Consider the following 24,578-nt stretch of genomic DNA (forward strand, 5'->3'; position numbering starts at 1 on the left):
TGCAGATGGGAACAATAATTGCACTACAACAGAATGATGGGATGTTCTCCCCACTCATTATGGCATTACTAAGGCCCTCATAACAACCCTGGCGGTCAAAGACCGCCAGGGTTGTACTGGCGATCGTACCGCCAACAGGCTGGTGGTACAATTTGCCATATTTTGACCACGGCGGTAGCGCCGCGGTCACACCACCAGGACCGGCGGTTTTCCGCGATCGTTGTCCCGGTGGTTCTAATCTGCCACGGCAGCGCTGCTTGAGGCTGCCCTGGGGATTATGACTCCTCTTCCCGCCAGTCTGTCCGTGGTGGTAGAGACCGCCATGGAAAGGCTGGCAGGAAGGGAAGTCGCAGGGCCTCTGGGGGCCCATGCAGTGCCCATGCACTTGGCATGGGCAGTGCAGGGGCCCCCAGGCACAGATCCACCCTGCTTTTAACTGTCTGCACAGCACAGCAGACAGTTAACAGTGCGACGGGTGCAGCTGCACCTGTCGCACGGCCGCAACACCGCCGGCTCCATTAGGATCCGGCTGCAATGTTACAGCCGACATCCCCGCTGGGCCAGCAGGCGGAAACAGACCCGTCGCAAGGCCGCAACACCGCCAGCTCCATTAGGAGCCGCTGTAATGTTACGGCCGACATCGCCGCTGGGCCAGGGGGCGGAAACTCTGTTTCCGCCCAGCGGGGATGTTGAAATGCGGCCAGCTGGTTTGCGGCCGCATAGGCCACCAAGGTTGTAATGAGGGCCTAAATGTATTGACCCAAATTGTAGGTTGGGACACATACCCTGGGATGCCATTGGGGCAGGCACTTTTTCTCTCTTTATTTGGTGTGAAGCCTGATCCGACGTGGCTAGCTCAAACTCCAGAAATTCCCCTTCATTTTCAACATTTTGGAAATCTATATGGAATCCTCTAGACTCATCATCCATGGGCAATGCATTGGTGTCCCACTTCCCATACAACTTAGAAAAATGTGTTACCCATTCTTCAGGTTGAACAACCGAATTAGGGTCGGCATCTATACATCCACTCCCATTATCTACTATTTTCCAGAATGCCTTCATGTTCATATTTTGAAAAGGTTCTATAACATCGACCCAATGTGCTGGCTTCCATGACCGTCTACATCTAACCAAGATTGCCTTGTAGCCTCTTCCTGCTTCGATTATCTCCCTATGATCTCCATTCTGGACTGCTTTTAAAAGGGCTGTTTTGGAAATTTTGCATTCACCAGTGTACCAACCCTGGTTATGACCTTTTGTGAAATATTGATTTAATTAATCAGATAATTCACATTGAAGACTAACAAAATTGATTAAATTTTTATCAATTTGCTCAAATGGACCTAGGGCTTTAACAAAGGCTTTGTAAATGTGAGTCAGAGTTGTGTCATTTTTAGAGATCATGGCTCATTTGTTTCTTCAGTTATTTGCAGTGGTAATAACATTAGAAGGGATGTTGCACATGAAACGTGTTTATGAAGGATCTTGACTGAATTTATATGCTAAGTGCTTCCTAATATCTATCCGTTCTGGGCACCATCTCCCTGTCCACCACAAATGGCCATACTTTATTTTTTTTATAAACAAGTTTTTATTGCTTTTAAAGAAAAAAATGGTGAAATACACAAAGAACACACTTGTCTCGGCCTGTGTTTGTACCGACTGGATTATCAATTCTAATCTGTCTCTTCTATACAGGGAATACATTGGGATTCCTAAAGCTACATATCCGAATAATACACAGAGAAGGAAGGTGCAGGTACACACAGTCACAGGAGCAGATTTAACCTAGTAGTCCCGTCCATTTCCCCCAAATCTTCTCATGCTTACGGGGGCACCCTCTTGATTCATGTACCACTTTTTCTTGGGCTGCACACCAATCCACCCCCGTCTCCATTTCTGAAGGGAGGGGCCCCTGGCGGTGTTCCATGCGGCTGCAATGTCTCTCTTGGCCACCAGTGTGGCCGCTCCGACCAAAGCCTTATCCGCTCTAGACCCCTCCATGTCCTCCATAGCACCCAATAGCACCATTTTTGGGGTCAGCAGTAGCGATGTTCCCATAGCCCTGTTCAGCTCATGGTTTATTTCCTCCCAATACACTCGGATCACAGGGCAAGACCATACCATATGGAAGAAGTCGGCCGGGCCCCTATCGCACCGTGGACACTGGGCAGAGTTTCGGATACCCATCTTGTGCAGCCTATCGGGAGACAGATATGCTTTGTGTAAGAAGTAGAATTGTATCGCCCTCAACCGTGCCGACACCGCCAGCACTCGGGGAGCCATCAATGCCTCCGCCCACTCAACCTCGTCAAGAGGTCCCACCCACCTCTCCCATCCACCCCTAAGGTGATCTAGATCCCCAGGTGCATTGTTTACTAACATTCTGTAAATTTGGGAGACAGCCTTCTTCCCCAAACTTCCTATGAGTGTTTTAGCCTCGATTGAATTCCGGTATGGGGTCCGCTGTGGTCAGGTGCATACTTATGGCATGCCGGAGCTGGAGATACCTAAAGAATTGGTTCAGGGACAATTGGAACTCTTGTTGTAGTTCCTTGAAGGACTTCATCGTGTTCCCTTTCCATACAACCCCCACCAGAGAAATGCCCAGTGTGTCCCACCTTGCGAAGTCGCCCAGGGTGGCTGTTTCTCTCAACCATTTACCGTGCCACAGTGGAGTTTGCAGGGTGATCACTTTATTCCACCCGGCATGCCTTAGTGCTGCGCGCCACGCTAGAAAAACCGCCTTGGTGATTGGCTCTAGCTCTCTGGGGATCGGCGCGCCGTAGAGGATGTCTAGGATACGGTGGTACCCCAATGCGTCCAGCTCCACCTGATATGATGGGTCTGACCAACCCCCATTGAACCAAACGTGAACCACCAGGAGCTGCGTCGCCAGATAATACAGGTATGGATCCGCCATGCCCAGCCCCCCATCGTACACCCCTCTGCGACAGCTCCGGGATGCTACCCGGTGTCACCCCCCCCCCCACAGGAAGGAGGTAGTGATTCCTTCTAGCTTTCTAAACCACGAGCGGGGAATCGCAAATGGCAGATTTTGGATCACATATAAAAGAAGCAGCAGGGCCATCATCTTATACAGAGCTACACGGCCCAAGACATTCAGCGGCAATGTTTGCCACCGCCAAAGATCCTCCCGCACGCGAGATACTAGCGGAGTCAGGTTCAGGGTCCAGGATAGCTCCGGGAGCAGTGCGACCCATATCCCAAGGTATTTAAAACTCAACCTGCGCATAGGCACTACCTCTTGCCAGTCCAAGCAATCCCGCGATCGTGCTAGAGGGACCAACACCGATTTGGTGGGGTTCATCTTGAGCCCGGAGGCCTCCTCAAAACATCGGAGAAGATGGAAACTTTGAGGACCGCTCACTCCCAGATTCTCCATGTATAACAGGACATCGTCCACATATAGGGCCACTCGGTCCTCACACGAGGGGCCCCACTTCCATCCTCAATATATTGGGTCCTCCCTAATCATTCTTGCTAAGGGCTCAATGGCCAGAGCAAAGGGAGAGGAGAGAGGGGGCAACCCTGTTGCGTTCCCCGGTGGATTGGAAAGGCCGAAGATAAGACTCCATTCACCTGTACACGCGCCGTAGGTTTAGTATACAGGGCCTGGACCATTCAGCAAAACCTTGGTCCAAAGCCAGCCCGCCGGAGCACCACGAGGAGGAACCCCCAGTCAACGGAGTCAAAAGCCTTCTCGAAGTCTATGAAAAGAAGGGCCAGATTCTGGGGCAAACGGTGTCTCCCTGCGAGGGCCACTTGGAGCCGTCGTATACAATGACGCGTGCTGCGTCTGGCCATGAATCCACACTGATCCGAGTGTATCAGCAGGGGCATCACCCTCTTGAGACGGGAGGCCAGTATCGCAGCATAAATCTTTACTTCACTGTTAATCAGGGATATGGGTCGCAGTAAAGGGAAGGGGGTTGGGTCTTAGGCAAAACGACAACGGTGGCTACATCCAGCCCTTCCGGGAAAGAGCCCTGTTGGTCCACTTCTGCATAGAGATTCGCAAGACACGGGACCAGATCCTCCCTAAACACTTTGTAGTATTCTGGAGGAAACCCATCCGGTCCGGGAGTCTTTCCCACTCCCATTGCTGTAATGGCCTCACCAATATCCGTTTCAGTGAACGGTTCCTCCAGTGTCTGGACCTCCACTGCGGACAGCTCTGGGAGCGGAATGGCCGCCAAGAATTGATCGGAAGTGTCTGGTCTCTCAGGATTAGCCTCTCGATACAGGACCTTGTAATAAGCAGCGAATGTCTCAGCCACTTCCTGAAGCCGGTATACACGTTCCCCACGCTCATTACAAATTTCAGGAACGATTCGTGAAGACTGCTGTTGGGATATCAACCAATATAGTAATTTCCTTGTCTTGTTCCCCCATCCGTAGACCCGGGCCGTGGAAGCGCGCCACATGTGTTTAGCCACTTCTAAGGATTGACTACGAATCTCCTCTGGTAATAGGAGGAGTTGTCTGGTTATCCTTTCGTTTGGGTGTGCCTCCTGTTCTGCTTGCAGATGGATGGCACGGGTCTCCAGCTGGGTGATTCGAGAGGCCCGGGAGCGCTCCCGCGCACGGATCAGGCCTCTGGCCGTCCCTCTCAGCACCACCTTGCTCGCCGGCCACAGGGTCCTGGACGACCTCACCGAGCCCTCATTAATACTGAAGTACTTGCGTAGTGACTCCTTTAGGCTATTGACATAGTCCTTGTAAGGAAATGCCTCCTTGGCATGGTTGCCCCCTGACTTTTTGCCTTTGCTGATGCTATGTTTACAATTGAAAGTGTGCTGAGGCCTGCTAACCAGGCCCCAGCACCAGTGTTCTTTCCCTAACCTGTACTTTTGTATCCACAATTGGCAGACCCTGGCATCCAGATAAGTCCCTTGTAACTGGTACTTCTAGTACCAAGGGCCCTGATGCCAAGGAAGGTCTCTAAGGGCTGCAGCATGTCTTATGCCACCCTGGAGACCTCTCACTCAGCACAGACACTCTGCTTGCCAGCTTGTGTGTACTAGTGAGGACAAAACGAGTAAGTCGACATGGCACTCCCCTCAGGGTGCCATGCCAGCCTCTCACTGCCTATGCAGTATAGGTAAGACACCCCTCTAGCAGGCCTTACAGCCCTAAGGCAGGGTGCACTATACCATAGGTGAGGGTACCAGTGCATGAGCATGGTACCCCTACAGTGTCTAAACAAAACCTTAGACATTGTAAGTGCAGGGTAGCCATAAGAGTATATGGTCTGGGAGTTTGTCAAACACGAACTCCACAGCACCATAATGGCTACACTGAAAACTGGGAAGTTTGGTATCAAACTTCTCAGCACAATAAATGCACACTGATGCCAGTGTACATTTTATTGCAAAATACACCCCAGAGGGCACCTTAGAGGTGCCCCCTGAAACTTAACCGACTGTCTGTGTAGGCTGACTAGTTCCAGCAGCCTGCCACACTAGAGACATGTTGCTGGCCCCATGGGGAGAGTGCCTTTGTCACTCTGAGGCCAGTAACAAAGCCTGCACTGGGTGGAGATGCTAACACCTCCCCCAGGCAGGAGCTGTAACACCTGGCGGTGAGCCTCAAAGGCTCACCCCTTTGTCACAGCCCAGCAGGGCACTCCAGCTTAGTGGAGTTGCCCGCCCCCTCCGGCCACGGCCCCCACTTTTGGCAGCAAGGCTGGAGGGAACAAAGAAAGCAACAAGGAGGAGTCACTGGCCAGTCAGGACAGCCCCTAAGGTGTCCTGAGCTGAGGTGACTCTAACTTTTAGAAATCCTCCATCTTGCAGATGGAGGATTCCCCCAATAGGGTTAGGATTGTGACCCCCTCCCCTTGGGAGGAGGCACAAAGAGGGTGTACCCACCCTCAGGGCTAGTAGCCATTGGCTACTAACCCCCCAGACCTAAACACGCCCTTAAATTTAGTATTTAAGGGCTACCCTGAACCCTAGAAAATGAGATTCCTGCAAACTACAAGAAGAAGGACTGCCTAGCTGAAAACCCCTGCAGAGGAAGACCAGAAGACGACAACTGCCTTGGCTCCAGAAACTCACCGGCCTGTCTCCTGCCTTCCAAAGAACTCTGCTCCAGTGACGCCTTCCAAGGGACCAGCGACCTCTGAATCCTCTGAGGACTGCCCTGCTTCGAAAAAGACAAGAAACTCCCGAGGACAGCGGACCTGCTCCAAAAAGACTGCAACTTTGTTTCAAGAAGCAGCTTTAAAGAACCCTGCAACTCCCCGCAAGAAGCGTGAGACTTGCAACACTGCACCCGGCGACCCCGACTTGGCTGGTGGAGAACCAATACCTCAGGGAGGACCCCCGGACTACTCTCCGACTGTGAGTACCAAAACCTGTCCCCCCTGAGCCCCCACAGCGCCGCCTGCAGAGGGAATCCCGAGGCTTCCCCTGACCGCGACTCTGAAACCTAAGTCCCGACGCCTGGAAAAGACCCTGCACCCGCAGCCCCCAGGACCTGAAGGACCGGACTTTCACTGGAGAAGTGACCCCCAGGAGTCCCTCTCCCTTGCCCAAGCGGAGGTTTCCCCGAGGAAGCCCCCCCTTGCCTGCCTGCAGCGCTGAAGAGATCCGTTGATCTCTCATAGACTAACATTGCAAACCCGACGCTTGTTTCTACACTGCACCCGGCCGCCCCCGCGCTGCTGAGGGTGAAATTTCTGTGTGGGCTTGTGTCCCCCCCGGTGCCCTACAAAACCCCCCTGGTCTGCCCTCTGAAGACGCGGGTACTTACCTGCAAGCAGACCGGAACCGGGGCACCCCCTTCTCTCCATTCTAGCCTATGCGTTTTGGGCACCACTTTGAACTCTGCACCTGACCGGCCCTGAGCTGCTGGTGTGGTGACTTTGGGGTTGCTCTGAACCCCCAACGGTGGGCTACCTTGGACCAAGAACTGAACCCTGTAAGTGTCTTACTTACCTGGTAAAACTAACAAAAACTTACCTCCCCCAGGAACTGTGAAAATTGCACTGTGTCCACTTTTAAAGTAGCTATTTGTCAATAACTTGAAAAGTATACATGCAATTGAAATGATTCAAAGTTCCTAATGTACTTACCTGCAATACCTTTCAAACAAGATATTACATGTTAAATTTGAACCTGTGGTTCTTAAAATAAACTAAGAAAATATATTTTTCTATAACAAAACCTATTGGCTGGATTTGTCTCTGAGTGTGTGTACCTCATTTATTGCCTATGTGTATGTACAACAAATGCTTAACACTACTCCTTGGATAAGCCTACTGCTCGACCACACTACCACAAAATAGAGCATTAGTATTATCTATTTTTACCACTATTTTACCTCTAAGGGGAACCCTTGGACTCTGTGCATGCTATTCCTTACTTTGAAATAGCACATACAGAGCCAACTTCCTACAGTCCTCGTCCTGCAGGTACCAAACGTTCAGCCGCCACATGGGGCAGATCAACGGGTTCGCGTGGCCCACACTGAGCCGGACTTGCATGTGGTCGGAGATCCCCGTGGTAGAATCTCAATGTTGGAAAGGTGACAGCACTCAGTGGCAGGCATGAACACCAGATCTATTCTAGATTGTGTATTGTGAGCCGCGGAGATGTGCGTAAATTGCCTGCACCACGGATGCCATGTTCTCCAAGCGTCGCAGAGCCCCGCCGACGACATCCACCCAGATAGGCTAGTGGCCGTGGCCTGTCTACAGGCCGATGACCCACCGCTCGTGTCCAAACCTGGGTTCGGAACTGCATTAAAGTTGCCCCCTATTACCGTAACCCCGGGGGGTAACTCCATCAGTAGTCGTGTCAGATCTCCTAGGGTCCCACACACCATGTTCGGGGGGGCATATACACTCACAACTTTCAGTGTTCGACCCTCTATCATCCCCGAAATCACCACATATCTCCCCTGCAAGTCTCTCCACTCCTGTACCACCACCATTGGCAGCGAGCGGTGCAGCACTGTTGCCACCCCCGTGAGCCTCTTGTGAACCACGCGTGAAACACCCTGTTGAATCCTTTACGGGCTAAAAAGGGTCAGTGATTTCCAAGGAGGTGCGTCTCCTGCATCAGGAGCATATTGGATTTGTATCTGTGGACATGTATGAGCATTGCTGAACGTTTAATCTTATTGTGTAGTCCGTTGACATTCCAAGATATAATGTGAGTCGTCCCCATTTACTTTGTTTGTTTGTTTATGGACAGTCATCTATCTCCCTTCCCTCGACTCCCCCTGTGTAGCCCGGGGTTGGTACAGTTCATCATGCGCTGTGTGTGTTCCCTGCCTTGACGTCTTTTTCCTACTACTCCCTGTCGGTAAGTGAGGCCACAAGCCAACAATAACTTCAGATAACATTAACAGCAGCCCTTTGGCTGAATGGAAACAACCATATCTCCCAATGCCCATCCCACCCCACCTCATACTTCCCCCCAGAAGCATCTGTCGCCCATTACAAACAGCTCACTCTGGAACATAGTGAGCTGAGAACTCTTATTGTCTGAGCTGTGGTGAACCCCTCCTTTCCTGCGGATTAAGAAGTGTTACGATATGAACATACGCGCTGTGACCACATCTTGGCCAAGAGCCTTATTGGCCACGTCCTCCCCTCTCCGGAGAGGAGTCACAACACCGGGCTCCGGGAGAGATCTGTGTCATCCATCGCTGCAGGGCGCAGCTCCCCAGAGTCCCCCGTCTGAGAGCCATCTCCTGCGCTCCCTGGCTCCTCCGCTGCCACCGACCCCGGGGGCGTCTCCTCCGCAGATCCCCGGGGGGAGCCCGAATGTGAGTCTCTTCTTTCTTTGCGCCTCCTGGAGCGTGTCCTCCGACGGGACCCCCGCCGCTGCTGCATCTGATTGACTTTCTGTTGTCCAGTGAAGGCCTGCTGCTGCTCTCCCCCGATAGAGCCCAGTGAGACCTCCTCTGTTAACCATGTCCAGGCCACACCGGGGATTTAGAAGAAATAAGTCTTGTTGTTATGGACCACCCTTAGTTTAGCCGGGAAGAGAAGGCAGTAGGGCACATCCATCGCTCTCAGTTTTTGTTTAACCTCTATGAACGAGCGGCGCTGCACCTGTATGTCTCTTGTGTAGTCTGGGAACACCATGACTTTGGTTCCCTCACAGTGCAGGTCTCCTTTTGAGCGTGCCGCCTGAAGTATTGCATCCCTGTCTTTGAAATTGAAAAGGTGGAGAATCACTGGCCGCGACGGAGAGCCCGGCGGAGGCCTGGCCTGCAGGGCCCTATGAGCTCGCTCAATCGCGAACCAGGGTGTTAGGCGATCCCGGGGCATCCAGGACCGGAACCATTCCTCCAGGAATGTGGCCAGGGAGGAGGCCGCGGTGTTCTCCGGAAGTCCCACAATTCTAAGGTTATTGCGGCTGGATCTGTGTTCGGAGTCCTCCGCTCTGCGGTATAGTTCTGCTGTGCGGGCTGTTAACACTGACACCTGTGTTTTGAGGGCAGTCAGGTCGTCTTCCTCCATAGAGATTCTGGACTCAGCTTCTGTGATACTGGCTGTATCATTGCGGAGATCCTGGTGTACTAAGGCTACATCCACCCTCACTTCTCCGATCTTAGCCTCCACCGATTCCTGGGATGATTGGATAGCCTGAAGGATAGCCGCTAGATCGCTGTTCCCAGCCTGTTTCCCATCGCCACTCTCCGCCGCTCGATCTTCCTTCCGTGCTCCACTGGGACCCGTGGCAAATTGGTCTATGCGCGTCTGCGCAGCAGCCGGGCGGGTCTGCCTGTCTTTGCCCATTACTTCTGATGCGCCCGTGACTGCCTGTGAGTCCGCTCCCGTGCCATGCCTATTGCGCCGCCCTTCGTTGGGCCTCAGAGCCCGGCCCTCGCCGAACCACCACCAGCTGTTGCGACTCTATGCCCACTGATGCTCCAGGAAAGGAATCTCACCTTTGCTAGTGCGCTTTCAGTCCTCACCTCCCCGACTTCTTCCTTGGTGGCGCAGATCACCAATTGCTGTCTCCAAACCCCCCCTAGGCCGAGGTCCAGCGCCCACGCTCAACCACAGGGAGTCCCTTTCTCGCCTCACTCCAAGTTCATGTCCCCAGTAACCCTGCGGCACCGTCCTTCCTCCAGATATTCCATTCCCTGGGGCGTTCGGCATCCAGCAAGATACGGGGTGGCAGGGGGGAGGCACTTCATCCACCACCAATAATCATTTCTCCCGAGGGATGGGTCTCTACAGTAGTTTTGCCTCCTCCCTGTCTTCCAACAGATCCCCCCTGGCCCACAACCAGGGCGAGGGGGGGGGATAGGGCGAAACTCCGACCAGGCAGGCACCCCTCACCAGTACGCCCAGACTCAGTCTCCTCGCTTTGTTTCCACCCGTGGAGTGCTCTGTGTTGTGTTGCGCAGGCAGTCCTGGCTCCGCCTGCGCGCCTCGTCTTTTTCCTCCAGTTAAGTGGGGCCAGGTGGGGGCCCGATACGTCACCCAGCCGCCTCGCCCGCTGCACGCCCCCAGTGCTGTGCAGCCGGAGGGGGCCACCGACCGCCGCTCTAACCAGCCAGAGCGCCTGCCATTTTGTGCACAGGACACCCCGTCTGGTTTTCGTTCCCCTGAGAGCCGCGGGTCCCGGGACGTGGATCAGACGCCCCGGGTCCCGCTTGCAACCATCTGAATTCTCCCCTCTTCACCGGGGAGGGCTGCCGACAGCCATTTTATGCAGCCGGAGAGCCCGCCATTTTGTGCGCGGGATTCTCAGTTTGGTCTTTGCTTTCTTGAGAGCCGCGGGTCTCGGGCGTGGATCAGATGTCCCGGGCCCCGCTCGAAGCCACCTGAAGCCTCCCCTCTTCACCGGGGAGGGCCGCCGACAGCCGTTTATGCAGCCGGAGCACCCGCCATTTTGTGCGCGGGACACTCTGTTCGATCTTCGCTCCCCCTGGAACCGCGGTCTCCGGGGCGTGGATCAGACGGCCCAGGAGGCGCACGCAGCCATCTGAAGTCTCCCCTCTTCACCAGGGAGGGCCAACGATGGGTGTTTTTTGAGCGGATGATGGAGGGGTCCGGAGCACTACGATAGTGCGACCGCCATCTTGACGCTCAAGCTACGCCCCTCCAAATGGCCATACTTTAATGTAAAGAAAATAGTCTATGTTACTTACATACAGGCCTCTTTTAAAAGTGGGTCAAAAAGAGGGATCAGAGGCTGTACAACTATTCAGAGTCCTCAACCCACATGCAAATAGCATGTTGATGATTTGATTAGCAACCCTTGTAGGTCTGCTGTGTGGATTGGCATCTGCAGCAGGCACCCTCCAAGGTTCCTTCTCATCATTGCTCAGAGTGAACAATGGCTCTCTAGTCCTCACTGTTGTGTTACAGTCACATGCAATTATTTTAGGTCAATTGAAATGTAGCTGATCAAACATATCATTCAACAAATCAATTATATCAGACTGTGAGTTATCCAGGAGGGAATGTATATAAATATTAATGATGACAATGTGCCTGAACTTGTTGAGGCTACCTGTAGAGATTACAACACCCAAAATGTCTTTTCATTCAGTTTGAATTAGCTTAACCTTGCTAGAGGTCAATTTTTAACCACATCAGCAGGCCACCAGAGGCTCTACCTGCTTTTGATGGTAAAGCATTGGTCGACAAAAGAAATATATACCCTGTCCTTAAAACCTGTTCAGTCATCCATGTCTCTTGGAGAAGCACAATATGATGTTGGTCAATGACTGATTCTGGGTCATTTAGTTTAGGTTTTACCCCTGCTATGTTCCAGGATAATAATCTTAAGGTGTCCACTACATGAACACTCAGCTCCACCATATCATCAGATGAACCATCACAGTGGACCGCCCCTAACTCTAGGGTGCCCCTGCTCCCCAAAGCTACTCCCTCTGGATAGGTCAGAGGAACTTTTGCTGATGGAATAGTATTTTCCATAAGATGTGGGACAACTTCCTCAGTATCCTTGTTGGATAGTCAATCTACTTCAGAAAGTTTTGCAGAGCGAGCAGAGGCTTCTAGGTTTATGTGTAGACAGCAGGGGGGCTTTTTACAGTTTTTACAGTTAGAGCTGTTAGTGCCCGCTATGGGCTGCCGGGGATTTGCCTTCAATATTATTCTCAACCCTATATTAGGCCTAAATCTTTGTCCTATAGCTATGAGCTCATCAACAAGTTTGTGGCTCTCTAGCTGTATGCCCATGTGATCGTAAGTTAGATGTTTGTCAGTGTAGCGACGTGCATCTAATATGACTTCCTTCATGATTAATCTACAGTTCTGAATTTAATAGAACCAATGGATAACTTTGTTCAGGGATTCTTGTGTTTCCTTGGCATCTCCCGAGGGTTTTGGGAAGTTGATCATGTATATGTCTTTTGACTTAATGTTGTCCTCAAGGTGCCAAGGGCGTTTATAGGCAGGTGTGAACTACAATAGGCTGCTTACTTTGTACACGCAGTTCTGGAGGGATACTCTCATTCAGCCTCAGCATCGGCTCGTTGACAGAAGCCAATATCCATAGGAGGTGCTGGGAATGCTCTGCCTGGCACACTACTGGCATGAAATTGTGGTTGGGTATGACCTAAAATTGAATGTGGTGTTAGCCCTCAGGGTGTAGCAATTACCGGCATATTAGTTAAGCAAGGGCAAGGGATTTTGTCCTAAATTGATGGGGACTGGGGATTAGATCTAGATGTAAAGTGGTCAGATTGTCCATTTTGTCATATAAGGCTTTAGACAGCACGCTAATTAAATCTTTTCGGCTAATTATTTCATCTTTCAAAAAGTTTATTTGAGACTTGGTGTCATCCCTGGCAGATTGCATAGTGGGAATAATGTTGGGATTAACAGATGACTGACTCTGGGCTGATCTATTTTCATCAATAGTACCCAGTATGTCAAACCTATTCTGGCATTCTGAACCCACAATGGGCACAGATGAATCAGTACCCTTAGATTGCCTAGGTTGAGGACTACATTGACTAACTCAAGAGGGAGCGAAGAGTCAATATGTATCACAACACTCGTACAAATATTGTTTTTTTAGTCATAACAGGCTAATTAAAAAAAGGTTTTAATGTTCGCCTTGCCCCCCTTTCCTTCCTTTTTCCCCTTGTCCTTTGTGGCCAAAAGGTCCTCAACCTCTTCAATCATGAGTACTATTATCAGCTGAATGTCTAGTTTGCTTTTTAGCCTTCTCCAGTTTGGGTAGTTTTTCAATGGCTTTGCATTTCACCATAACAGCAGGTTTTAATTACATGTAATACTCCGGTATGTTGTATAACAATGGCAATGAAATATATCCTGGGCAAAGTTGCACCCGTTTAAGAGGTTTTTCAGCTAATCCAACATGGTAGTTAGACAAGATAGCAACAGCAGGTGAGAGAAGCAAGAAACAAGTATCACAAGTCTGTAGTTTCCAGTGACATTCTCTGCTCCAATAGATTTCAACTCCTATCTACTTCTAGTGAGAGCCCAGGCCGCTCTCAGCCCTTAATTTCTGCGGAACCTGATACAGAGGAATTGGTCCGGCAGGCTCAACGCAAGATGTCACTCGAACTGGAGAACGTTTCCCAGAAGTTGGACAATTTAAAATCCTTGGTAATGGTTATTTTGGGTAAAACTTCAGGACCATCCGAGACGAAGGTATTGTGTAATTGTAATTCATTTAGCATGAATGACCACCCTCCTGAGTCTATTGGAGGGCCTAATGTGTTAGCTTCATTAGATACTGGGGACAACTTAGCCTCTCACCCTAAATATTAAAAGCAGGGGGCCAAGCCTACGAATATGGCAACAAACAAAAAGGGGAGTCGCCTCTTTCTATCCAATGACAACTCCATCGACTCCGGTCGTATGCCTATTCCCGCCCCAACCAACTACGATTTACGTCCTCCCTGTACAAATTCCGTGTCCATGGGAGCTCTGGTTGGGAAGGATGTACGAGTGCCCGTAAGCCCACCCAGAATCTCACGACAAGGTCAATCCAAATTCTTTCAGGCGACAGTTCCCAAGGGGAGAAATGATCAGAGTAGGAGGGATGCACACATCTACATGACAAGGGTCCCTAGGTTATCTGTTGGGCAGAGAGAGTCTCATGATTCTCTCATTAATAAAGTTGTCTACTGGTTTCGTATTCAGAGGAAATGTCTGTCTGTTATTCGTTCTGATATATGGGAGGCACATAGACATGCTCAACCAGACTCAGATTTTGATTATATTTCAATCCTCTTTTTTGACACCTCTATGGCTGATAACCTTATGGCTTTCAACCTCCGGACTCTTCCTCTGATATCTGGTAGAAAGATCGGAATTGGCCTCTGCATGTTTTCTCCAGGGGGGGGGAGCCACGAAGGATCGAGAGACATTTCAATACTCACGAGGGAATGACTCTGGGTCCACTAAATAGCAATCTACCAGTCTTGACCCAGACCCACTCCCCCCCGGTTATCTGATTTAGATTGACTAAACATCGTCTCTCCCTCAATACTCCCCACCTCAGATGCTATGGTTTATAGAGACAAACGACCCAGGGTTCTGAACCCAATCATATCCCCGAGAGCTAGTCCTACACCTGTGTCCTCTGCACTTAATATTGTATCTTGGAATGTAGCCGGAATAAGGAAAAAGTTGGGAGATCCTGGATGGGTAAATTTTATTTCTAATAAATAAAGATCTATTGGGTGTGAGACTTATATTTCACCCTGGTTTCACAATGACCTTGGTCAACGTGTATGCGAGGTTCGTCCCCCCCCAATATGGAATCTAGAACACTCGCCCAGCTAGTTGAGCACATGGAATCCTTGCATCCTTCTAACCATCTGGTGATAGGGGGCGATATAAATTGTTCCTTTGTATTCAAGAACATTGTAGGTAATCTAACATCTGAAGAGGATGACTCCTGGGGTATTCCCAAAGCGAAGGATGCTTCTCTTAGTATTGGTTCTTGTGCGGCTACACAGATGGCCTCCCTTTGCCTACGCCATGGACTCAGGGAATGTAATGGTCGGACCAGATCTGATCTTAATCGTGCCCCCACTTTTAAGCGGGGATGTTCGTACAGCACTATTGATTATTTCTTTGTTGACATCAGGCTTTGGTCACGTGTTCTGGATATGAAGGTTGAACTCCGTTATGACAGCAATCACTATCCTCTATGTCTTACTCTTTTTAACAAAGCATTTGGGAGAACTCAACACCTAGAGACCACTGATGTTCCGATCCCTTCCCTAAACTCCAGGCAAACTCGTGTTAGTTGGCCAAAAGTTTTTTCGAACCCACTTTTGGTTAAACAAATTTATTCTTCCTTTCTACAGTTGTTTTCCGGTATTGAAAAGCAAGAGGTCGATAGTCTGCCAATCATGGAACTACATGCTGAATTGATAAAATCTCTGCAGAAGGTTTTTTATAAAGAAACCCCTGTGAGACACACTCCAGATGTTTTCCGATCCAGGGAATGGTTCAACAATAACTGTGACCTTGCTAGGCTAAATCTTAAATTGGCCCTCCGCATGCATTCACAGGAGGAGATCAGGACCGCTAGATTCAGTTACACTAAGGCCTTGAATCTAGCAAAGAAAAACTGGGAATTTGAGATCTGGCAGAAGCTGCTGGAGGCAGTAGAAAATCGCGACAAGAGTTCCTTTTGGAGGTTGCTGACTCACAGGCAACGAGAGGGTAATGCTATTCCTAATTTTCACATCCAGCCTGAAAGATGGGTGTCTCATTTTTCCGAGATTTATGCCTCTTTTGAGCAATTACATCATGAGACCTATGCGGGTGGCAAATGTAGATCCCTAATTGAGGGTCCCCTGGAGGTCATTGTTTTTACAATTGCTGAAACCACGGCAGCTATTAATTCCCTGAAACCTGCTAAGGCCCCCGGACCTGACAAGATACCGGGGGACCTGGTTAAGTCTGAACCCGTCATTTGGGCGTGGTACATTAATACTTTATCAAATGCCATCGCAGCAGGTAGCCCCATTCCGGACTCCTGGCTCGGAGCCGAAATTATCCCTATTCACAAAAAAGGAGATATGGGTCTGCCAGCCAATTATCGCCCAATTAGCCTCATTGACAATCTTCAAAAGATTTTTTCTAAGCAAGTTCTTGATAGGCTAATGGACTGGGTCCAAGCTAACCAGGTTCTTTCCCCCCTTCAGGCTGGGTTTCGTTTAAAAATTAGCACTATGGACCAAGTCTTTAGATTCTTTTTGTTACTTTGGAAATACGCTACCCTGGCCGAATAAAATTTGTATGTTGCTTTTGTTGACCTTAAGTCCGCGTTTGATCTTGTTCCAAGGCAGAAATTGAGGGAAGTCTTAAAGAAAATTGGCGTCCCGCTGAACCTGGTGCATCTAATCCAAAGATTACACAAGAACACCTATGCTCGAGTAAGATGGGGCAGCCAGGGGGAACTCACTGATCGTATTAACATCAGGCGGGGAGTACGCCAGGGCTGTATCCTGGCTCCTACCCTCTTCTCGTTGTTTATCAATGAAGTAGTGCAAGTTGTAACTGACTGTCTAAACGATGCCCCTACTTTGAATAATACAAAAGTTCCAATTCTTTTGTTTGCTGATGACTCCCTCCTGATCTCTAAAACACCTATGGGCCTTCAGGCCCTCCTGGATAGGTTTAGTGTGTCTTGTGCAGATCATGGATTAGAACTTAACTCCAGCAAAACAAAACTTATGATCTTTGGTCCTGGTAGCTCAAAGCGATGCAACATTCTGTATAATAAGGTTCCCTTGAGTAAGCTATGCTCTATCGATTACTTAGGGGTAAGAATCAGTAATGATATGAACTGACAGGCCCAGGTAGGGAAAAGCTCAACCCTCTTAGCACATAGGGCAGGGGCAATTTTGCGTTTTCAAATGTCTAATATTGAGAAAGTTGTTTCCCCTGCTATTAAAATTTATTTAGCTAAGGCTCAGAGTGCTGCGGTCTATGGTGCTGAGGTCTGGGGTTGCTCTAAATCCAGCAAGTTATCCGTGGGGGAAAATAATTTTGCAAGATCACTCTTGGCATGTCCTCGTAGTACGCCCCTGGTTCCAGTGTTTTTGGATCTAGGGTTCCCTCGCATTTCCGATGTAATAGCCTTAAGGCCTTTAATTTTTTGGGTACCCCTGAACTAGACACTTACAAGGAATCCTTGCAAGACTTATTGGATAGACCAAATGTATTCTCTATCCCCTGGTTTAAGCACATTTCAGAATGGTTCCATATTTTGGGACTCAATCACTTTTGGAGCCAGCCCAATAAGTTAAGGAGGGCTCACAAGGACCACCTGAAATCTGCATATTGGTCCCATGCTAGGGAAAAATATCTGCTTTGTACTTCACATGGTAGGCTGACATCTCTCTTCCTCGATTATAAGTGGTTTCCCCAGTTCGAACCCTTTCTGGACCTAATTACTGATCAACTAAGCAAAAGTTTGTATGTTCGACTTAGGTATGGATGTCTCCCTCTGAAGTCTTTTTCCAGTCCATGGAGCTCTACCCTGTTATCCGACAAATGTCCATGTTGTAATGACTCTGTGGAAACGGTAGTGCACTTTATGTTCATTTGTCCTGCCTATGGCATTGCCCGGCGGAAATGGCTTCGTCCCGTTTGTAGAAACATGGGGTTGAGAACATGTAGAGATGCCCTTAGGCTGATGTTGAGAGATTGCTCCTCTCCTTTAATTTGTGCGGTCAGCAAGTTCCTTGCGTCCGCTTGGCATATACGTACATATTTTTAAAAATAAAATAGGACTATAAGTGATTTGTTATTAATTGTTTTCTGATTTTTACCTCATTTTACTTATTTGTTTTATAAATGTACTTTTTATAAATTACCATTGTGGAAGCTAAAAGCAGTCAATCAAAGGATCTTTGATATTTCCCTTTTATATAAAGGCCGGTGCATATATGTGAAGAAATATCCGACTTTTTTTTTTCTCTTTGTACACTCGCAGATTCCTCATTTTTCATTATTCTTATCTCTCTTTTAACACCTATTTTTTTAACTTTGGTGTTATATATTTATTATGTATAGATCTTGATTTTTTTGTTGTAAATTATTGCTTTGATGGTTATTTAGAACGAATAAAGCTTGCTTGAACTTGAACTTGATTGAAGTATCACTAGTGACCAGAGTCACCAAGCTATGAGGACAAAGCCTTAGGTAACCGTTCAACAATTGTTTATCTATAGTACATCCATTAGGCTCCAACTTTACAAAGCGATGGTCCAATGGGAGTGCCCTGCCTTTTCGTGGCTCTGATGGGTGCAGACAGGCCTGATTTTGGCTTGGTGTTTGTCTGGGCACATGCTCTGGCGCTTCCGGTGCTACTGGTACAGGGTGGTGCCTTTAGAACGCTGGTTACCCCTGCACCAGGATTAAGAGACTGCTGGGGGGTGGTAGTCCCACCCAATCTACTGCCAGAAATTGGGTCTGTGGCTCCCGCGCTGTGGGGAACACAGTCTGCCGCCATCCATGCTGTGGGAACAGGATGGCACCTTTAGCGCATTGGTTGTCCCTCTTTCTGGCCTAAGAGACTACTGGGGGATGTAGTCCCAACCCAGCTGCGGCCAGAAATGCTGTTGCACTGTGGGGAACAAAGACTGTGGTCAGTGTGTCTTCTGAGATTGTGTTCAGTGTAGCTGGTGCAGTTGTCACACTCAGAAGGCCCAGTCTCTCACCTCAAAATGTGGAAATATTGACCATGATTAAAATGAGCCAACACGTTATACCACAAGAATACACTGTTCCTGAAACAACACAAGAGGGGGATGAGGATGATTGGTCAGACTCAAGTGCATTAGCTGAACAATCTCTTGGTGCACCCCAGGAGTTTGAGGACAAACTCTACTTCCCTGACTCATTAGGTCACAATAAACCTTTCATATTATTGTTGAACTGCTCTGCGAATAAACAAATATATATATACATGGGTATCGGTAGAGGAACACTTATGTATTTGGTGTCTGATTTATGCAGCCCCACCATTTATTCACATGTATAGACTGTATTGGAGCTGGACCAGTATGCACAGAAGAAGCCTTCCCATTCCTATACTTCTTTTTTTCATTCCCTAATGTGGCAGCCTCATTGTTTGTTGCTTCCATGGGAAGAGAGGAGATACAATAGACAAATGTGAACCAATGTGCTTTGAACAAGTAGCTATTGTAACAATGAGTGATTTATTGAATGAGTGTGAGTGATGGCAATTCATTTGATGGCAGATAGTGAGGGTGGTGTTCAGCTCATTTGTAAACCTGATTTCAATTTGCAATGTTTGGGGCCCAATGGGTGATTCTGTCTGAATGTGATTGCTCCTCTGACACCTAACTAGATTTATTCACATTGTCCACTCCTTGCTGTACCTTTCTTCCAAGACCAGACCAGTCAGGTTACCCTAAGGGCTACCTCAACAGCCAGAAGATAGAAGTTTTGAACAATGTCTGTCTACATCAAAGGGAAACCAACATGACTCAAAGAGGCGTACTCAGTTCTGTGGACTGGAGAGAGGTGTGTTGATTTGGGAACTGTGCAGAAGTGTGGTTGTGGTAGAGGGACTGTAATTGGAGACTTCTCACATGATAGATGCATTTAGCTAAATGTTATGACAATTGTGAGATTGATCAGCCAGTTATATGCAACTAATTGTCTGTGATTCATTGTAAATTTGTTCTCACTTCTCAGTTTATTGCACATGAGTTATGACTGCACCAGCCAGTGCTCTTGCTCTGCCCTCTTGGTCCTCATCCACCATGAAGCTTACTTCCTCCTTGACTCTAAAATAACAACATTTACAGTTTTGCAATGTACAGGTGTTCTCTTCTTCTGCATGAAAGCTCCATAACACTCCTGCTTACCTTACCAGACCGTTTCAGCCATGGACCCAAGACAGACATTTCATGAAGAATACAGATACACCGCCTGTTTTGGCATTTATACGCAATGTCATTTTTCTTTTCTTAACAATCACAATTTTAAGAACTGCGTGGATTCTCTCTAATTCTTATATTTCAAACTTTATTTAACAGAACAATTAAATAATTATTTGGGATTCTGGGGCTGAAGGATGATTTGCAATGCATTTATGAACTGAACTATGTAATTCCTTCATTTTGTCCCACAGCAGATTTGATGATAATGTACTGCTCATTGACCTTATGAATGATGCTGTTGTGTTTGTCTTTGCCACACCTTTCCCCAACTCCATATTCCCATCTATTCATCAAATCTCTAACTCTCTTCCCCCAGGTTGTGTGACATATTGAGGTGTGGCTTACGAATTTACACCATAAATGGATCACACACTTGGCGGGGTGAATGTGGTGAAAGCAATACCAACTCACTGCAGGATCTTCTTTCCTGAACAATACAATAGGCCACGTCAGCCCCACGTACCCACCCAGGCATGAAAGGGACAACATAATCATCATGCAGAGTCTTAGTTGAACAATGGGCTTGATTTAGAACTCTGCGTATGGGTTACTCTATTACAGCGGTGACGTATATCCCATCCTCCAAAATCCAAATTCCATAGAACAAAATGAGATTGAGATGTTGGCGGACAGGATATCCTTCAACGTTGAGACAGAGTAAACCATCGCCAAACTCTAAATCAGGCCCAATGTCTGTCCCATGATAGGTAGTACTAATGTACATTATGTGGTCTGATTCACGAAGGTAAAATTACACTTTTAGTTTAAGTTCCCTCTTGTAGTTTAACTGAACTACCTGCAACTTTATGAGTAGTAAATAACCCTAATAAAATCAATTAGTATATATAGGAACTCCTTTTTTAGATATTGATTACTTACTACTCGCAAAATTACTACTCGTAATGTTACTGATGGAAAAGTAGATGGTTATAAATTTACACTAAACGGGTAAACTAACACCAAAAGTGTAACATACCTTACTTCAGGCCTTTTGTTGCTTAAAATGCTTAACCTTCTCCTGAGTCCTGACTCTTGACTCAAGTATTTTCTAAAATTAAGTTTTAATTGTTTTGATAAATTAAATATTAGCTTCCAAGATTACTTAAAAGTTATTACTGCTGGTTTTTGTAATGTGAGTTTTTTGTCATGGTGGTGGTCTGATCTCAGTCTTAGATGAATATGATAATAACCCACTAACTCTGTGTTTCCTTTGAGCATAGTTGCCTTTGATGGATAATCTTCTGAATAATCCTACAGTTGGAGTTCACCTCATTCAGAATAGGTTGGAGTGGAATCTCGCTTGTGATGTCTTCCCTGTTAGCACTAGCCCACTACTACCACCACCATTAAGAGGGCCTTTTGGAAAACTCTTCAATAAGGTTTTAGAAGATCGAGAGTGGTAGCAGCTATCGCTTTAACCATTCAGGTAAGAGAACTAAGAAGTGAACTAGTTAGGAATATATACTAGAGTTGTTTATTTTTGGCAAGGAGAGATCGGTAAGTAAAATTAAGATTTTTGTGTACGCAATAGGCAAAGGCATACTCCCCTATTGATCAATATCTACAGAAAGTTGTTAGACAAGGGCATTATTAACTAACTGGTTTAAACTTTGATAAGTGGCCAGGTGCTGCAAAAGTGGCAAAAACCCATCAAGCAATAAGTCATACAGACCTAGAGCCAGATTTAGCTGTTGCTCCTGAACCAAGATGAAAATCAACCCCATTGTCACCTGACCAGAAGGTAAGTTTCTGTATTACCTGTGATCCTCAGAACTGTTGGTGTACATTAGTAATGGACTTGTACATATTTAACATATACTTGCAAACAATAATACAATGATGTGCAATGCATATATCTGTAATGTAGTTTGAAAAATGTTTAAAAACACACCTCAATATATCAGAAACACTCCCCAATCTGGCACTAACTGTCCCTCATGGCTATGGACACCTACACAAAAAAATCACATCAATCCCAACTCAAAATGTGTCCCTGCAGAAGTGTGCACTACATTTCTCTAAACTATCATATCATATACATAAACAGTATTTCTGGGTATGCTTGTGATGGTAGTGCTGGTGGGGGGGTGGTGTCTCTGTGTTTATGTGTGTGTCTGTGTATCTTGCTGTGTTTATGTTTACATGTGGATGTGCAGTTTGTGTGTGTTTGAGTGGGTGCATGCAAAGGAGTGAGTGTGCTTTGGATAGGACTGGGAAGAGGGATTTGCAATGGAGAAGGAGTGGGAGTTGGGGCAAGAAGTTGGGATAGGTGGGAGGCTGCGATCACTGAGGAAGCCAGACCCTGGAATGACTTCTGTAGGCCAGACATGGTACTGTGAATGCCATCTAGGTAAACTAGCATCTGTTTCATCTGTTCACTAAGCCCCTGGATGGCATTTAGTAATGTTGTCTAGTCTACTGGGATAATCCGCAATAGGTCAATAGCCTCCTCATTGAGCACAACCTGGGTGACAGGAGTAGGGGGGTGCCTATAGTAAAGGTGACGCCACACCTTTTAGGGGGTGGTTACGACCAACTGGGAGGAGCAAGAGGGAAGGTGGAGATGGAAGCATGGGTGGCGGGCAATGATGCAGGTGGAATTGGCACTAGGACTGGTCTTCTGTGTAGGCCTCCGAAGATGATGTAGAGTCGTTGGTGGCCTCCGTGCCAGTCCTCTCATCTTCTGTGGCACTGAGTCCCTCTGTTTTTTATATCTACACCAGAACCACTGTGCCCAGATTCTTCCCTGCCAAAGTGGCCACTGTCACCTTCACCTTGCCCAGGTGATGCTGAAAACATAGATACAACTGTCTGAGTGTATATGTATAAATAGGATAGAACTTGAACTTTGCTCACAAAACATTTGGCAAGTCTACATATTAAACCAGCTTCAAGGCTCTCAAACTAGGCTTCTTCATTATCAGTATCTCATGCGTGTAGGGAAGAATCCCACAAACCATTTGCCTACTGTCTAGAAATTCCCAGTGCTAGCTCCCATATCATGTATGCCTTTTGTCTCTCATACACTTTTATTTCTCTGCATGAGAAGAATGAAAGTGAGTAAATGCATAGCTCTGGATATATTTCTAACCCAGGTCAGTACAGAGCAAAAACATATCCACATTTCCAAAGAGTCATGTTTTGGGCCTGATCTTGACTTATCAAGATGAGAAACTCTAACATCTATGTGATGTAACTTTCTATCTGCAAATGTTCTTTTAAGTATCACTTTTCTTACCATCATAGATTTCTCATCTGGACATAACTAGGGACACTTAAATGTCATTTGGGGTATGTGTAACTCTGTCACCACTGTAGAGACATTCCTGTCTGTTTCAGTCAATACAGTTTGGCATAAGAATTCATGTTGGTGACACAGACTGGCTTACATGCACATTTGCGAAGGACTAAGACTTCATGACAATCTGCTACTGTCTACATGAATTGCAAAGAATGTTGCTGTTGGAACATATTTCTAACATATATCAGATAAAGAATGATGCAATTGTACACACTTCCAGTACTTTTGGAACAGATGCTCATGATCATATTGTCATTGTACCAACTTACCAATGTTAAGTCTGAAACATCAACTGTATCATACGTTCTTACTATGCCTTGTCAGAAGCAATAGGGCCTACATTGCATATTCACATTTTTGATGGAGCATCACACCCTACCCAATCCTCAAATGGGGCATGTTTGTACAAATAACCCTCATAACATGGAGAAAATGCAGGTAAGCCTTTTATCACATGAAGACCAGTTGTTTCCTCAAAACAGTACATGGCTTGTGATGAGGAATCTAGTGACAACCTTTCCTGTAGTGGAGTCACTCGTGATTAGTTCAAATCATTGTGAGATACTAAAGACCATACCACCTGTACATTATTTGCATGTAACCACATGCATAGCTTCATTGGCTTCATGCCTAATCTTTAAAGAGCCAGATATTATGTGTACACCACATATAGTGACTAAGGGTGGTATGGAAGGGCTGCCATGTGTCAGTGAGAGCATGGTGTTGGGTGATGTATGAACAAGTGTGTGTAGTAATGGGACATAGTTGTATGGATGAATGAGAGCCTGTGTCATTTACATTTGCAGCACGTGAAATACCTTTCCCCATATGTGGCACCATGACATGTTTGAAACATACATATACTCTTATTTCAAATTATGAAATGTAGTTTCACTTGACAGAACAGCATCAGACAACTCCACAACTTTAAAGATTCTTCTTGCACATTACTGTAGGAGGCTGGCCTGGTTTGTAGTGGGTACCAAGGAGTACTTACACTCTGTACCAGGTCCAGTTATACCTTATTAGTGTAGAAGAGGTGTTTCTAGCAGCTTAGGCTGATAGAAGGTAGCTATAGCAGAGCAGCTTAGGCTGAACTAGGAGACATGCAAAGCTCCTACTATACCACTGGTGTCATATGCACAATATCAAAAGAAAACACAATACACAGATATACTAAAAATAAAGGTACTTTATTTTTATGACAATATGCCAAAGGTATCTCAGTGAGTACCCTCAGTATGAGGATGCCAAATATACAAAAGATATATGTACACAATACCAAAAATATGCAGTAATAGCAAAAGGAAGTAATGCAATCAGTGTAAAGTTACAATAG

The sequence above is a fragment of the Pleurodeles waltl genome, chromosome 4_2 (genome assembly GCF_031143425.1).
Source record: "Pleurodeles waltl isolate 20211129_DDA chromosome 4_2, aPleWal1.hap1.20221129, whole genome shotgun sequence".
Lineage (NCBI taxonomy): Eukaryota > Metazoa > Chordata > Amphibia > Caudata > Salamandridae > Pleurodeles > Pleurodeles waltl.